This window comes from Trachemys scripta, chromosome 7, assembly GCF_013100865.1.
Source record: "Trachemys scripta elegans isolate TJP31775 chromosome 7, CAS_Tse_1.0, whole genome shotgun sequence".
Lineage (NCBI taxonomy): Eukaryota > Metazoa > Chordata > Testudines > Emydidae > Trachemys > Trachemys scripta.
In genome coordinates, this window is record NC_048304.1 from 23,056,009 (window position 1) to 23,074,196 (window position 18,188).

The window sequence follows — 18,188 nt, forward strand, 5'->3', positions numbered from 1 at the left end:
GCCGGTCCGGGGTCGCCGGGCCGGGAGCCGGGGGGTGCGCCGGGCCGCCGGGGGTGGTCGGCCGGGGCCGGCACCCCAGGGCCCAAGCCGACCCAGCCTGGGCCGCGCCTCCTCCCCCCACACCCTCCTTACCTGCTACAGGCTTCCCGCAACTCAAATGTTCGCGGGAAGCAGGGGAGGGGGCGGGGGAGGGGCGGGGCTGGGGGCGGGGCCGGGGCCCCGGGGAGTGTCCTCCATTTGGAGGCACAAAATATGGTAACCCTACCCTTTGCCTAAGGTCCCCCCTTGGCTGGCCCCAGTTGCTCACCACACCTGGCTCTGTGGCTGCAGGTCTGCTCCCAGCACAGGATCTGCTCTCCCTGGGCTGTGTCGCTGGCTCTGTGGCTGCTTTTCTGGCCCCTCTGGATCTGGCACAGCTCTGCTCCCCAGCTCAACTTGGGCCCCTGCTCTCTCCTTAGCTCGGCCCCACTCTGTCTGACCCAGGCAATTCCAGCTCACACGGAGGCCGGGACCCCCCTGGCATCCTGACTCCCTGATTAGCCTGCCTGCCCTGTCAATCAGGCTCAGAGGCTGAGGCTGACCTGGAGCATTGGCCTCTCCCCAATCTTTTAGTACTGGGAACTAGCCAACCAAAACACCCCCACTAGGGTGACCAGATGTCCCGATTTTATAGGGACAGTCCTGATTTTGGGGTCTTTTTCTTATATAGGATCCTATTACCCCCCACCCCCTGTCCTGATTTTTCACATTTGCTGTCTGGTCACCCTAACCCCCACTGAATGCTAGTAAGGGGGCAACAGTCCCCTTACGTTTGGAAGGGCCTTTTAGCCCTTTTCAGCCTGGGTCCACAGTTTCCTGCCGTGGCTGATTTGCTGGCAGTGGCACCCGGCAAAGATAGCTCCCAGAGTCTCTGCTCTTTCCCCTGCCTTGCCCTGGAACACATCAGATGGGACTTCAAGAATGTAGGGCAAATAGAACGGAAAAACTAGCAGAACAAGGTAGGCAACAATTGCCTGAAATGATTTACTGTAGCCCCAGTAGAGGCAGAAGGAGGCAGAGCTGCGGGCAGCTTACCTGAATTTTGCAATGATGTTTTGCTGTGTTGTTCAGAGTTTGCCAGATGTTGGACCCCTTTTAAATCTCTTCAGTCCCTCTCTCTCTGGTGCACACTGAGCACCCTGGAGCAATAGGGAAGGTGCACTTGGGCCAGCGTCAGCTGAGGCTGCCAAATCAAGGGACACAAGGTTCAAAGGGAGCCCCATCAAGCTGTGACTCTAAGAAGTCCATGGATGGACTGGCTAGGGGGAGGGCTCCAGCTGAATGGATTTGGTAGGGAGGAACCCTTGGATTAGCTTGTAAAGTTTTCCTGGCACCAATTCAGGTCACAAACGGGCCAGAGCTGGGGAAGGGGATGATAAGATGGCCACCTGGTTATTCAGTAAGGTGTGCACACATCTTGGTGATTCTGTTAGCCTGAATAACCTATGCACCTTCCCTCCCCTTCTGGGTGGCCAAATGGCAGAAGTGAGTTTTTAGGAGGGCTTTGAATGTGAGAAGGGAGGGAACTTGGAGGACAGGTTCAGGGCAGCGTGCACCAAATACAAGGGGCGCAGTGTGTGAACAAAAACACAGAGACCCCCTCTTCTGTGAGGGGAAGATATGTAGGGGATCAAAGCGAGTATCACTTCCAGAGAAGGGAGGGTGGGCAGGGGATCATGCAAAGAGCCCGAACCTGAGGTACCGGCAGGAGCTGCATGATGATGGGCCTGGGCAGCACAAAGAAGATGTTTGATTTGAATGTGATGTGCAGGACAATGTGAACCCAGTAATTGACTCCGGAGTTAGGAGCAAGGGCTAGGAGAGGGAGATGACTTGGGTACATGCTGACATACAAGGAGGAGAAAATTGCAGTGGTCTAGGTGAGAGATGAGGCCATGGACAACCTGTTTGGCTGCTGGGACAGAAAAGAAATGGGAGGCCTACAGAAATGTTGTGGAGGCCACAGCACTGCACTTTAAAGTCCCTGGATTGTGCCAGGCTATCAACGGAAGCAAATTCCAGAACTGACTGGCCTTTTGTGAGATTTATAGCCGTTAAATCAATGGATTGTTCCCTGGAGTGTCCTGGCAGACATCATCCGCCATGATGGACCATGAGTGGAGAAAGGCAATCTCTTGGGACCCAAGCCATGTAGGGTTGGTTGAGTTGAGATGGAGCGGGCTGGCTGGCATATTTGTCCCAACCATAAAGAGAGAGGCAACCATGAGAATGACTCATGTGCAACCCAAACCTCTTGGCTACTCAGTCCTGGAGTGAAAGTTCACCCAAGGTTACCACTCTGCAAAGAATTTATGGGAAATGTTTCAATTAAAAAAAAACTGATTTTTGTAATGCTTGCTGTCCATCTCTTCACATCCTGTTAAGCTAAATATTTGCACAGTAGTACTAGTGCAAAGGGAGCTGAGCTAGGAGCTAGTGTATTTCATTTGGGTGTCTGTATATTGTGATCAGCTGCTCCTTCCCCTTCTGTCTGTTTTTCTTAGCAGGGTCAGGACGAGTTTTGCAGTCTGAATGGTTCACTGCAATTCTCTACAGGATATCCTCGTTTTACTTTAATGGGGAGGAAATTAATGAAACATACAGGCCCTGGGGCTTCGAATACTATACATTAATATTATCCCAACTCATTGTGGTATGCGCGCTTTCTCAGACTAAACTTTACACTGGACGGAGGAAGCCATGATCAGATTCAGGTGCCTGTGAAATGTAAGTGGGGGGAGGGAGTAAAAAAATAAAGGAAAAGAACTGCTTGAAGCAGTTTCCTTCCTTTTCAGCCTCTCATCTGTGTGAGAACCAGTGATGGCCAAATGGGATCAGGTCAATACATACCAAACTGAAACAAGCCCTTTAAATATCTGCATGTACTCTGTGACTTTCCTCCTGGTGAAAAACACTGGATTGGGAGCCCTGGAAACAGAATGTTTCTAGATCACCACAGAACAGGTACAGCATGGGCAGTGGCAGCACAAACGTTGACCATTCCCCAACAACCAGGAAGGGGCCCTTCTTTGCACGATAAGAGAGTATTTCAGTCTTCGTGGCCCACTCAGTCCCTTGCCTGTGCTGAGTCTGCTAACAGGATACATTAGTGCCAAATATGGGGTATGCCTGTCTGCTAGGAACTGGCCTTGAGCCCCACCTCACTCCTTTCACAAGCCACCAAACAGCCATCGATGATAGCAACAACTCTCATTTGCTCTGAACCTGGGATCTATAGACAGAAGGCTCTGTAGCCAGGTACCAATCCCCTGACCCATCCAGCCCCACCTCTTTATAGAAACAAATAAGTAAAGAAAAAGAGCCCAGCTTCTAATCACAGTACCTTGTATCCATCATGCTTGCTCTTCAGCAGAGGATCTCAAAGTGCTTTAGGGTCAGTCCCCATGAGGTGGGGTAAGCATTATCCCTAGTTTATAAATGGGGCCAGTGTAGTACAAAGAGTTGACGTGGACTTCCCCAAAGTCACGCAGCAAGTTAATGACAGGACAGGGACCGAGACCTAGGTGTTCTGACTAGGAGTCCTTCTTTTCTAACTATTAAAGTGCACTCCCTCTCCGCTCCGCTGTCCCTTCTTAAACAGGGGCCCTCCGCATATGACTGTCTCCGGCCCGCCGCCCAGTCCTAGCAATGCTGCTTTCAATAATTCTATTTTCTTTCCTTTGTTTGTTTTCCCGCCGACCCCCAGACTTGTAGTGCAGATTGACTCAAGTTACAGCAATTGGCACTATCCTTGCATCACAAGGGAACTGAATCTTTCACATTTTTGGTGGGAATGGAGGGAAAGAGAACTTGCTTGGAGAAACAGAGGGGGGGGGGGGGGGGGGGGAGAGAAAAGGTCATAACAGTTTAATTCTCTCAGGGGTTAACGGGCATTTGTCTTTCTTCCTTAGAAATATGTTCAAATACCAGAAATTTTCTATGGGCTGAAGAAGGGGGGAAGTAAACCCCCAAACCCTGAATCACAAGGCTCCGTTCATTTGATTTTAAATGTTGCTGAACTGTTCGCCTGGCGGAGAAAACCACAACTTGAATATTACCACATTTCGCAAACTGAAGGCTCTGCCTTGGGATACAGGGACAATTTATTAGTGGAAATATCTTTAATTAATTTGTGCACAAGTTCGTGTTTTTCTTTAATTCTTCTCCCCAGGCTCTTGACCCACAGTAATGAAATCCGAGAGCCCTTTTCAGAAAATGACTTTCTCAGCATTTTTGTTCCTTTTAAAGTTAAGTGTATAGCATAATGACCATGAAATGTTATCCTTTATTAGGAACACACTTTTCACTGAGAGTCTTCAAATAGACTTTATTACCAAGAGCTCTGTGCTAAGCTGCCATCCACTGCCTTCCAGTCAGACAGGCCTGACTTTGAACTCCACACGCTGGTGCCTTGGAGGACATGAGTTCTTCTCTGGTGGCTCTGTGTGGACTGTCTCTCTGTGAAGGAGCTGGGTCACCATTTCACTGGTCTGGCTCTATCTCGAGAGACGACGCAGAAAACGAGGACTTGAACAATAGTGGCCAAAAGTAGCCTGACAAACATTCACAATCCACCCTCAGCTCCAGCCCACTCATGTCACAAGCCTTTTCCTTTGAGCACATACTGTAGAAGAGAGGTGAGGGTTTACTTGTGATTTAGGCAGCAACCTTCCTTGGTCTGGGGATTCTTACAGACAATGCACTCAAACTGTGTAGCCCCTGCGAGTGAGCTGAGCCCCTCTCCCCAGTAGTGAGGTTGAGGATTCCCAGTGTATGCTGTTTTTTGGCCATGGAAGTACAGGCCTCAGTTCTAGCCCCTATAATCGTCTATGCTAAATTTCAATGGGGGCTGTCACAGGCCAGAGAGCTGCCATGGGCCAAGGCCAGAGCAGTGAAGGAGAAGCTTGGGGTTTCGTCCTCCTGTTTTACAAACCGTTGTTGGAGAAGGGCACCCCGGTGAGATTTCCGTATTATTCTAAAAACTTTGGATTTACATGGTGCCTTTCAGCACAAAGGATCCAAAAATGCTGTACAATGGCCTGGGATATATAGAGATCACTCATGCAGCCACCTCTGGGGTGGCATATGGGAGTGTTAGCAACAGCAGCCCTACACAACAAGGTTGTTTGAGGGGAAATGAGGTCCTTGAGGTAATTGTAGAGAGGTGGACTCTTCCTTACACAAGGCTGAATTTGACTAGGTTCTTGGGATTAGCACCTCTGCTCTTGAGAGAGATGTAGTGAGATCTTTAATGACAACAAATGACTAAGACGTTGGATTTGCATCCGGTCTGAAATCTGGCTTCCCCGCAAAAAGCCCAGCATTCTCTAACACAATGTTTGGGGCACTGGTGCAGTGTTGACTCAGAGGAAAGAGTACTACCTATGGGATAGCCAAGACTGGGTTTTCTTTGGGAGTCTCCCATCCAAATACTGATCAAGCTTGATCCTGATTAGTTTATGAAAGCTAAGGAGATTGCAGTCCACGATGGCACAACTACTGGGTATGGTATAATATGGCCATATAGAAACTATACATGTAGTGGGTATTCGTGAACGGCTCAACTGGAGCACCAAGCTGAATCCACTGCTCCCATGATCCCAGATCTGAGCTTCCCAGTTCAGGCCTGCCTCTCTGTGAGAGGCAGAGAGATCATCACTCACCTCCCGTTTCTTAGTTTGACGTCTTATCCAAATTGACTCAAACCCATAGTGGAGTCTCACTGCCTCCCTGCCTCAAATCTCCCCCTTACCTAATTTGATATTGTTTATCTCAGAAATTATTTTTGTTTAAAAAAAAAAATATGAAAGGACAGGTTCACAAAAGGGTTAGCCCATTGTTGTGAGGTGGAATATCACCTTGTCCTTGTCCAGTTTTTGCTCTAATTTGGTTAGGCCGCGGCCCAGGCATGTGAACAATTTGCTTTGTTTTTGTTGTTGACGATCGACCACAAGAACATTGGCTGCATGTGCTTTTCGTTTGGTTGCAGTTTAACAGCTGTTCCCATCAAAATAACCCTGTTTCTGCTAGCTTGATTTCTGTTTTAGTTACTGACCCAACTTTCCAGACCTGTAAGCTTCCCCCTCCTCCCCGACCCCTCCCCATTTTTCTAGCCCCGTTGCTTGTCCACCCCACCATCACCTTGTGACCCTTTTGGTTATTTCAACCTCCTTGATTATACTGGCCCCCAATTGTTATCAAGAAGATTCAGGAAGGAGGATGAAAAAAGGAAACATAATCTTATCTCAGAATAGAAACTATGATAAGGGCCCCCTATCTAGGCGCTGCAGTGTCCCTCGTGGTGGGGCCGCAGCAGTTCCTTTGAAAATAATCACCAACTCCATCTCTGCTAAATCACCTTTCACACAGCTCAGGCCTTTGATACAAAGGCCTCTGGCAAAATTAGAGCAGGATTGTGTAGACCCTAGAGAGAGAGCATTAAATGCTCAAGAGATCAGAATTAGGGGGCACCCAGCTGTAATTGCATAGGAGGAACCTCTCTGTTATTTTTGCAGAGGGGAGGACGTGCATGTGTGTGTAGTTGGCCTTGCTTGCTACCAGACAGGCAATGGGTTACAAAGAGGGACATGAGGGGCTAATTAACCAGCCTTTGTGATTTTTAACAATGCACACCAGAGGGGTAAATGATGGACAAAATGTGCTATTGTGCCTGGTGCACAAATACTATTATAGACTGACCTGGGTGAAGCACTGTGCAGGACAATCCTGTAATGGCCAGGGGTGAACAAGACCAAATAGGTGTCCTTTAGTTCTAGTTTCTTTTCTTCTGATGGCCTCTGTTTTCATGGTCAGGAGGCAAGGGGTCAAACCTTTATTTTGTTTAATCTCCACTGAAGTGAGATTCACAGTCTCATATGCTAATAGTCCCTGCTGGGCACATCACAAAACCAGGGCACCATTCAAGACAACTGGAGGCCTTTTTTTCATAACTCTACATGGCCTGGAATAGTGGTGGTACAGCGAGGGGGCTGGAAGAGTAGAATGTGCTGTGGAGTCAGGACTGAGGTGCACTGGCTGAGCTGTCTCGGGGTACCCCGGGCTGAAATAGCAGGGCTATGGAAATAGGAGCAAAAGGTTATGATCAAATGTGTTCTGTAAGAGCCCTCACTCTAGGCTGTGATTTTTGTGGGCCCTACTTGAGACACCATAAAGGGGCCTGATTTGCAAAAAAAAAAAAAAAATTAAATTGCTATATTATACCTGCCCTCTGAAAATGAGGTCTGGGGACCCAAAAACTTAAGTAGAAAAACTTTGGCCTCAGTATTCAGCTTCCTACTTTCATACTGACCAGGGCTTTATCTCTTTTGGAATTTATCCAAATTGGAGAAATCTCACCAGAACAGTCCATTGTGCAAGTGGTTTAGCTATTTCCATTCAGTCAAATGATCCTTCTACATGATATTTTCTCTTCAACTCCCAGACAGAACCAAGAGATATGTTTTAAAAAAACAACAATCGGACAAACCCTGCTCTTTCTGAACATAAAGTTTGGGGAATTGCTTGGGGCAAGTATGGCGGTGAAGCTGTTAGATTTTTGTGAGTTAACTAAAGTGGAGAAACCAGGTTAAGCTCCTTGCAGTCAGCTTTTCTGAATGAAACCTTGTGATCATTAATTAGATCACCCCTGACTAGCTTCTCTCATGTGCTCTCATCATGACATTGTGATACAGAGATGGGGACATGACAGTCTTATGACATTATGTTTCTGGTACCCAGTGATTGAGTGTGGCGTTGACATCAGACGTTTAAGGTAAAAAGTTTCCAAAGTGACAGCCATATGGCTTGGAAGGAACTCCCAGTAATGGGAGACTGGCATAAGAAGCAGCAGATAAACATAAAAACCTTTGTCTTCCTGCTGATCTGGTTTCCAGGACCCTGGCAATTGTGACGAAAGTCCATTGTGAGTGAGCACAGTGAAGTATTGGTCTGTAATATAGCCAGAGTCCATGTGGGATAAGGTGGCCAGTGACTATGGCAGAAATTTTAGAATCACCCCTTCTGCCCAAATTTTTCCAAATACTTAGAATCTGCTCTTTGGGTCTTTTCCGCCCATTCTTCCTCCATGACAGCGTGAATTATGGATGGCGATGCCGGCCTCAACTTTAAATTTCCTGTCTCTTGTTGATTTGTGGGATATTCATACCAGAGAAAAATGCATTGATTTGTGGGGCATTCATACCAGGCTAAACGGTGAAAGTTAAACATAAATCCATTTGACCTTTCATTAGTTTTGATATCATTTTCTTTATTTCTGTAGCTGGCTATAGGATGGATCCAAGCCAAAAACCCCAAATTAAACCCCTCTATATTTTGGGGAAGCTCAGATCTGGATCCCAAAGTCTATAATGGGCTGAACCAAAACTCTGGATGGATCAGAAGACAGTGCCTTTAGTTTTGCTTTGCATTTATAGTTAGACACATTTGCGCCGCCAAAGATCTTACACTCGGATTGATGCAGACAAAAGCAAAACAAGACCTAGAACAAACATTTGACGGGTACATGGGAGAGAGTGAGTGGTTGGTGAGCATCAGTAGGAGAGACACTTTTGTAGAAAGGTTATTTAAACATGGCTCCTTTATTTCAAAAATTCTCACTAAAAAGTGTGCTAGTGTATGGGAGTCCTAAAGTGAAACTGACTAGGAACAGATCAGTTTAGCTTTATTGTCTGGAGAAGAGTGAAGTTGAGGGGGAGGGAGAGAGGGGAGCAAGCAGCAGAAATAGTGCAAAGTCAATGAGATCTCTAACAACCCCTTTCAGTTCTAATGATCTGCAATATTGTTAGTCACCAGGGGAAGGGAATTTTTCATGGGATATTTAACCCGATAGTGTCCCGTTCATGTTGCACATGCAGGACTGGAACATGTGCTCTGTTTTCAGATGCTTTCTCCAGTGCACCTTTTAAGGAAGGGTTCAAAGGGCGATTGCTCAATCTGTAACCTTCCCGCGCTTCCTGCAGAGCTCTCTCTTAAATTATTTTTTATCAAAAAGGCCCAGAAATGTTGATAGGGGAGATGAGGAGATGGGCACTACCAGGGAGGATAATAAAGAAGAACTGTCACTTCCCTGGCGGTCGCTTGGTTGGCCCTGCTGCTTTCCAAGATAAAGACGCGGCGGCTGGTTTGGGTTCTGTATCAAAAGGCTGATTTGTCTGCTTGATTATATATGAAATATAGATTTAAAGCTTAACTTATGTTTCCGAAAGTGAGTCAATAGCAGGGTAGAGCCTGACACATTTGTTACGATCACTAAAGAGCTTTGCTGGGCTTGTTGAAGCTCACAGGGGTTGGAGGGGCTTTAAAAAAAGCTGTTTGGATCCAGTATATTAAAATCTGACCTCAGAATGTATTATTGATGAATTATCATGTAATGATTGATAACTGGTTTGGGAGGAAATATTTTCTCTTGATTATCCTTCTACCCCTAGGTTTCTGGAGTCACCTCCTGGGAAGGAATTACGCCCCCTTTATCCCAGGAGGAACAGGCAAGGGACAATTGCAAACTTCCAACAGCTGTTGCCCACAAATACCACAATCCAGCAAAGTACATGAGTAGTCCCACTGACATCAAGCACAGGGTTAAGTGCTTTGCTGGGTCAGATCTTAGTATTTGTTCCTAGGGGTTGGTGTGCGCAGAGTCACTGTTGACCACCTGGGAAATGGGCAATTAGGAAGCTCAGGGACATCAGTCTTAAGCAAGTCTCTTTCAGGATCCAAACTCGTGGCACTTGAAGCAAGAAGAGCCACAATGCTTTTCTGTGTGTTGAGCCAGCAGACATGTCTCTGAAAACCATAGTCCTTTAATGATGAGAGGTCTGAAACCAAACCCCAGCTTCAAAACTCCCCAAACACAGGGGATGGTTGAAGGCTGCGCCACCATCTAGATCTGAATTTCGGAAGTGAGCCAAACCAAAAGCCCTCCTGTAAGATCCTCACACCTCCGTGCATTTGGAAATGATAGTGATAAACTTGAATGTCAGCATTGGTCCTCCATGCATGCATTGCAACATCAGTTCCAGTGTCTGGCCTAAGAGATGTGGCAGGGGTAAAGAGAAATGGGTTTAATCCTTCCTCCGGGGCCATTCCCAGAAAGTTGTGATAAGGAACTTTTCTTCTGCTCTCACCTTTGGCGTTCTAGAGGGTTCAGTTTTCTCTCCTGTTTTATTTAATATCTGCATGCAGCTAATGGGGAAAAATGCACAACCCATGGGCTCAAAGGCCAAAAATATGCAAACAGTATTCAGTTTATTCTTCATATCTGACATAAACACCACTGTCACCCAGCTATGACAGGGTCTGGCTGAAACCAGCCCATGAATGAAAGAATTTTGGCTGAAGTAAGATCCAAGCAAGATGGAGATTTTGTGTGTGTAGGTAGAGGGAAAAGAGTTTGAAGAACTTGCCATGCTGTTGAAATCTCCATCAATCAAGGAAGTATGTGCCCATAGTTGTCAGGTTAGCCTGCAGTCAGTCTAGGAGTCCTTCTGGACTCTCTTTAACAAAGGAGTCAGATATAAGGTTTCTATCCTTATTTTTACAGCCCCAGTGGTTTGGGTTCAGGATGTCTATAGGGCTGTCTTGCACTCCAGAACCTCGACTGCCTGTCACAGCTCTGCTCCCTGGGAACAATGGGACCGTCTGCTTCCAAGATGGAACTTTGTGAGCAGGACGTGAGGCTCTCTTGAGGCTTTGTCATTTACTTGCATAGGAGCTCAGAACAATCACAGAGCTCTCCACCCTCAGGTTCAAATGTCAATCCCATGTCATTGACCTTGCTTTCCTACACAGCAGCTAATAGTCTGTTGTCACCTCAGGAACAAATGCAATCCCACGTACCTCGTGGGATGGAGTGGAGAGGAAATTTGACTTATGTAAGTCACCTCGAATGGCATTTAACTCTTGGGAGTTGCTCAGATATTTCAGTGCTGGACACACGACAAAAACTTGAGCAGAGTAGGATGGAAATAGGAGCTAATGGTAGGTCTGGATTTGAGTTTTGTGAGTGGTCTCCATTTTTATGGTGCCAAAACCCCAGATCCAAACACTCACTGATGCTGGGGTCTTGGAAATCCAGGTCTGATCCAGAGTTTGCAGTCTGAACCCCTCTGTAGTAAAGGCCACTCACTGGCTCCCTCTCCCCGTCTACCCTATGCACAAGGTTTTCTGAGGGTGCCTTCCTCTCCATTTGTGACACTTTGAATGTCAGACCATACAGAGCCAGGGGTACATCTCATTGCCTCTCTCTCATGGTGTCTGGCAGCACAGTATGGTGATAAAGTTCCAGGTAAAGGAATAGAGGAAGGCAACACTTTGCTGGACGCACGGGGGGTCTCGCCATAGCCACCTGCCATAAAAAACTGACGAGAGCATAGCAGTGAGGTCGGTGCAGCAATTTGAACTTGCCAGGAAGCGGTGGCTAGAGCCATCCGTGTCTTGGCCGATAGGTCTCTGAGGCTTGTCTTTCCACAAATGATACACACGCACAAATAAAACCCTGTAATCACTCTTTGCAAGAGCTTCACTGCTTCCAGGGGGAAGGAGTGCAAAGTAATTTGATGCCTTCATTATCTTTATAACATGAACCAATTTGTCAGCAAACTACTGTGTGGCCTGATTCGCGGTTGCATGGAGAGCCGGGCTAGGAGAAAGGAGTATTATTTTGCCACTAGTTTAAGCATCGTTCTTTTTAGAGGAATATAAACATCCTGTGTAGAGCTGGCTCATTAGACACTTGCCCAGTGGCGTTATTGTTTTAATTAAATAACTGCCCAGGAGGAGCTGAGTTTCCAGTAATAATAATACTTTGCCCTCCTTATACCACCTTCCCTCTGAGGATCTCCATGTGCTTTACAAACACGAGTGAACTAATCTCATCCCCCATGTGAAATAAATCAGTTATACATTCTCTACAGACAGGGAAACTGAGGCATAAAGAGCTTCAGTGACTAGCCCCAAGGTACCTTGGCTACTGGTTCCTAGTCAGGTTAGGAAGCTCCTGGTCGTCTGTCTTAACCATAAGGCCATAAAGCCAGTGTGAGTCAACTGATAGCTCTCACCTCTAAACCCAGCAGGTGCTTCGTGGAGATCTACACAGGATGACGAGAGGTCACGTCCACCTGCCTTCATATTCTGTTACTAAGCTAAGCTTTCTAGTTGTCGTGAATCCTGGCCCACGTTCCGGAAACCATGGTTGAGTTGTAGGCATAGGTGCTGGAACTAGGGGTGCTGGGGATACAGCAACACCCCCTGGCTTGAAGTGGTTTCCATCATATCCAGGGTTTACAGTTTGGTTCAATAGCTGTCAGCACCCCACTGTACAAGTTGTTCCAGCACTCCTAGTTGTGGGTATTGGGGAGGGATTTACAGTTTGTCAGAATTCCCGCCTCCTGATCCACCATGACCTAACCTGCATGACGGTAGACAGCTGTAGTTGTGGGGTCAAGTTCCACACCAGGACTCAAGATCTTACACGGTATTGTTCATGAGACGGCTGGAGTACTTAAGGTGACCAGATGTCCCAATTTTGGGGTCTTTTTCTTATATAGGCTTCTATTACCCCTGACCCCCTGTCCCGATTTTTCACACTTGCTGTCTACTCACCCTAGAGTACTGCATGGAAGGCATCAAGTCAAGACCCCTTTGTGATTGCCACAAATGCACCAATAAGACAGATCTGTCATGATGTACCATTTTGGGGTATGTGCACACAGCACTGCCCTCTACTGAATGGAATCAAACCTGCTTAACTCTCTAGCGTTCTTGCCCGCCAATAGTTGCAGTGTACAGAAAAGATCATACGATTTTTTACTCATGATAGCTAAGCGAAGAGTCAGTGTTTTTAGAGAATAAAGTTGTGAGTTCTGTTCCCCACACTCTATGGGCTAAAGCAGATGTTTGTGTTCTAAGTATATGCATGGTTGTGTATCAGAGGGCTATGTGTTTGTGAGCAGAGCTTGCCATGTGCCTTGCTGGGGCAGACACATTCTGACAGCTGTGTGTATCCACATCTTCACTTGTTTCATCAGCTCACCTTTGCAAGCTATGAATAAGGACAGGAGATTACTATGGTATGTAAAGTAAGTCTCTTGGCTACACTTCTTCACCCATTTTTTCATGTTCTCTGTGTGTGTGTGTGTATATATATATATATATCTTCCTACTGTATTCTCCACTGCATGCATCCGATGAAGTGGGTTTTAGCCCACGAACGCTTAAGCCCAAATAAATGTGTTCGTCTCTAAGGTGCCACAAGGACTCCTCGTTCTTTTCGCTGCTACAGACTAACACGACTACCACTCTGAAACTTCTTCAGCAGGGACTCTGGCTGCTGAGATGGGATTCACTGAGAACCCAGCTGCAGCCTGACAGCTATGGAGTGCATTGTATGGGATGGCTGTGCTTTTCCTCCTCCCTGTATTGATTTGTTTGACATTTTGGTTTTTATTCCATTCCATGTCTAATGTGCTGCCTAGCATTGCTCAGGCTCTGTTTATTGAAATACTCCGTTAAATCCAGGTACCCTCGTAGCCTGAAACGTGAAATACATAGAGTTTTTCCTCTAAAGTATAGTTTATGCAAATAATTCCCTCTCTGCATTCCTACGCTAGTCAGGCTCTGCATATCTGATTGGGCTTTTAATGACTTTTGGGAATCATTTAAATAGCTAGCTGACTGGCCCAGTTAATAATCAAAGCCGCAGCTCCTGGTAGTAGAAGTGATGGATGGCACAACCAAACTGCCTCTCTGCACCAGTCCCTGGTTATTCCCAAACCCATGTTTGTCCATGGACCAATTTTGCACTTCGCAGAAAATTGTCATGATATTGTCAGATGTCCCCCAGTAGTAACGGGACACACACATTAATATACTGTGCAGACTGCTAGCCTGTTATCTCTGTGTCTTGTCCTATCTCAGGCTGTGAGGTTATTGGATCATGTAAGTTAAACAGTGCTGGGACCAGGTGCTGCATCAGAGAGTGTTCAGTAGGTCGTACATTTTCCACTGTATGATAGCCCACTTATGGCGTTTTGGTGCTATGTTGGTGGAAATGCCATTTTTAGATGAGTCACAAGACAGAGGCCCTACCCACTCGTGGTTACTAGTTGATCTCATGGCATCCTTTCACAAGTGTATGTGAGCTGGGCGTAATTGGTGCACTATCTGCCTGAGTCTACAGAGAACCTGAAACAATTACTCTGAGATATGTGAACTCCTCCAGGGACCTCCATACGGTGTTAACTCCAGGACCCAGTGCTCTGTGGGGCGCCAGGGACACCAATACCACCAGGGTCTTTGTGTGACCAGAGTCAAAGAGTGAAGTGAGCATCCCCCACCCATCAACACTGGCTGCTGGGCTAAGTAAAGAGAAGCCATGTGCTGCCATCCCTGCCTCTCTTGGGATTACAGGGGACCTCTGCTTCTCCTGAGGGCAAGGAGGCCTTGTTGCCCCTCCTGTGGGTTGGAGAAGACCCTATGTCACTCCCCCTTCCTTTCTAAGAGGGGAGTGCTACAGTGATGTGTTTGTATGAAAACCTATAGAGATAAGTCTGTAATACACCATATATGGAGTTCAATTACCCGTTGCTGAAATGCAGCTACCTGCAGGCCAGAGTGGGGCAGCCATTTTGCACCAGCATTATTGCCCATTAGTTCAGCGCAGGGAATGAAGCAGGGGACAGCATCTCCAACTGAAACAACAAGGGGAACTTGGGGTGCTAGCTGATAACTACTCAAGTCAGAATTCGGCCACACAGAGAAACCAGGGCTGATGCTTTGGCTCATGCAGAAATTACCGTGCTTCTTTTCATCCGCTTCAGGTGGTTGGGGTTCTGTGTCTCATCTAAAAGCCAATGGAGCCTAAATCCACTGATGTTAGTATTCTCTCCCCTGTCACCCTTCCATCAAACCTAGGAACCCTCTAGGTCCAGCCAAAGCCCCTTCCTTTCACCCGTGTGACTCTTCCTCGATGCTAAGATGTAGTTCAGTCCGGGCTGATGTCATTTCCTTTCACTTAGGTGGACGATTTGGGCAGAGTTGCCTAAAACCACAAAACACTGCTTTGAAGTTCTTTCTCTCTCCTATTTTTCCCCTGCATATGAAATGCCAACTCGTGTGCATGTTAATAGATGGCTGCTCCAAGCCAAAGGCTTTTCATGGGAGGTATGTGTGGAAGCAGCCCTGTCTGCCTCCCTCCAGAACTGCTCTTTACTCAACTTTAGCAGTAATATTGTGTGTAATGGTTTCACCAAGCCGTTGTTGTCTGTGTTTCTGAAACACCCTGCTTAATTCACACTCATTGCATTTGAATAGAAAACTTCCTTATCGTTCCAGGGCAAGTGAAGAGAAGCAATACCCAGGGTGTAATTACCATGTTTGTTAAACAGGATCCATTTAAAGCCGTCGAAAGAGCCAACCTCGTCCTCCTTCCAAATTAGTTCTCTCCTTTTAAAGTGAAGGTTTATGCTGCTGAGAGCTGATTGGGAGGCCCCTCGCTGACGGGGAGAGTGTGGTCGCTGGCAAATGTGGTGCTGCTTGTCAACAGCTCCTGTTTTTCTCAGCTCTGCTTTTAAGACCCAGGACAGGGCTTCTCTCCCCTCTTCTCACAGCATCTGAGGGGTCAACGCTCCTCATTGTGGTCAAGACTTGGAGAGCTGCTCTAGTCACCGTGTGCTGCAAGCCAAAAGAAGTACCCTGAATTTCCCACTTCTGTCATCTTTTGATATGGCCTTCACATCCAGCTCCTCTGCGAGTTTGAGGGAGAAGGATCACCCCACACATGGGAGCTCACCTCTGGTGGGAAAGCTGTTACCTGGAGCTTGATGGGGACAGGACTTGCTCCCAGTCTACTGCTAATTCAGCTGTAGATCAAGTCAGGCTGGGAAATTCAGTCTTTGTAAAGATGGTCATTATACCAGGGGCCTCTTTCCCTGGTTGGGGAATGCTGAGAAATGGGAGGCGTCTGGGTTCCTTTATAAACAAGATCTCCTATGCCCATGAGAGCAGAGTGATATTAAGGGGGAGATAATGGAAAATCGCTTTCATCTGACATCCACAGAAACCTATAGTGGTAAAGCTGGGGGGAGGCTTTCGGAGCGGCCTCCATTTTGCTTGTCTGGATGGTTATTGCAGTGTTTGCTTCACTGGCTTTATTTTAATGATGTATTTTGCACCATTTACTGTTTTATTCAGGTTTGGGTACTGCCCTCATTTGTAGTTACTCCGCGTCTGGATTCTTGTTTGACATTACCAGCCCAATCATGGTCCCAGTGTTCTTTTAGCCACCACAAGCCCAGGGACTGAAGTCCCTTGTCCATCCCCTGAACAGGTACAGCATGGGCAGCAGCAGGGTGAGCTCTGTCACCTCCCATTGTGACTCTGTATTGACCTAGGTAGCTCACCTGATGGAAGGAGAGGTAAGTTTGTGCCCATTCGTTCCTTGTCCTCTCTAGTGAGTCTCCTAACAAGGCTGCTGGTTAGCGCTTGTACCTTGGAAAGAGGGCACCTGTTCACTAGGAAATGGACCAACTCTCATTTCACGTAGTCAATCAAACAGCCTCCTAATGGCTTCTCAAATTGTCTTTCAGTACCACGGGACTGAACATCTCTTCAAAGGAGAAGTTTCACATCTGAGATGAAAGTCCAGTGGAGGGGACAGGACCAAGTGATCTCTCTCCTCCCTGGTCACCATAGCAGCAGGTGATGTACTTGTGAAAGTGCAGGTGCAAGTTCAAATAAATGTCACGTCTACTGGCAGGTCCAGTAGATCAATTTGGCAGGTCTGACTCTTTACAGAGTATAGTAGCATATGTGTATGTCTCCCTCTGATGCTATCATGTCCCAAGCTGTTTTGTAATTTGGTTGACAGATGCAGTCACTATTTATAATTACTTATTTAAGCAACAGTAAAATCAAGTGACTTACTAACTGTATCCAAACTGCTGACCTTAATGTATTTTAAAAGTTCATCGGATATTGAACCTCAAATGACCCATGGATGGATCTGGAATAACAATTTTCCTAATCCTCAAGTCATTATCTTAAAAGGAACGCATTGTTCTCCTAATTAAGTCCATCCACATGCTGTGCATCCTCCATGCAAATGCACTGTGCATAAACTAATTAAAGGAAATATACAGCCACAAGGACTCAAACTGTCTTTTATGCACTTTTTTTTTTTTTTTTTGAATTATAGGGAATCTCCTCCCTCCCCCACAGACATGGGCTGCAGTGAAGAATAATATCCCAACCCGCAACGGAAACCAGTGAGCAGTTGTGGATCAGTGTTTGCAATGGCCAGAACTTTATTATTAATTATTTGGGGTATGCTGTGCCTAGAAGCCCCAGCTGAGATCCAGATCCCTGTGTACATACATGTAGTCCCTGCCCTGAAGAGCTTACAAACTGAACAGATAAAACGGACAAAAGAAGTTGTACTGTCCCTGTTCTATGGTTGAAGAAATGAGGCACGGAGGGGTTCGGTGACTTTCCCCAGGTCACACAGGGAAGAAGTATGTGGCAGAGCTGGGAATGGAACTTGGGTACCTTCCTCTCAATTTTAATAACAGGCCCACGAGGCCTTACAAGTCTAGACATAGCAGCAGCAGTGGAGAAATTCCACTACAATACTCACTGGCACCAAACATTGACTAGTTGGTGGGAGAGTGGATGGGCGTGGTGGGTTCCTGGTGTCTACTATATCTCATGTTCTGTTTGTGTCGTGCATAGAGAGAAATGGGATTCCCATAAACTGACAATGCCACTGTGACACCCTGGCACCCCCTTATTTACCACTATCCTGTAATTAGGTTATGTTTTGTACAGAGTATGCCTTGTGAGGTCTCATTCTAAAAGTATTGATCTGCTAGACATTAATATCTCATTGGATTGTATGTGCTATCGTCATATGTGAAGTTATGAAGTTTGGCTATGTATGTGTTACTGAAACATGTGAGGTTGAAAACACCCACAAGCAGCCTTTCAGGTACAACAGTAAAAAGGCCAAACAATGTTAGTGGCTTATTGAGGAAATGCACAGGAGCACAAGGATTACCCTAGGAACTGTGTGCAGTAGAAACCTCTCAGAGATAGCTCTACACAATGGGAACCGTTTGACCCAGGTCACGGCAAAAGAG

At 46.6% G+C, this 18,188-nt stretch overlaps 1 long non-coding RNA gene across 1 annotated transcript in view; it reads left to right on the forward strand.

The window, feature by feature from the left end:
• Positions 1 to 17,949, forward strand: part of LOC117881088 — a 39,171-nt gene extending 21,222 nt beyond the window's left edge. The window contains exons 2-3 of the long non-coding RNA XR_004646682.1: positions 16,641 to 16,752; positions 17,249 to 17,949. This is a non-coding gene — a long non-coding RNA (uncharacterized LOC117881088). The remainder of the gene's footprint in view (positions 1 to 16,640; positions 16,753 to 17,248) is intronic.
• The last annotated feature ends 239 nt before the right edge of the window (positions 17,950 to 18,188 follow it).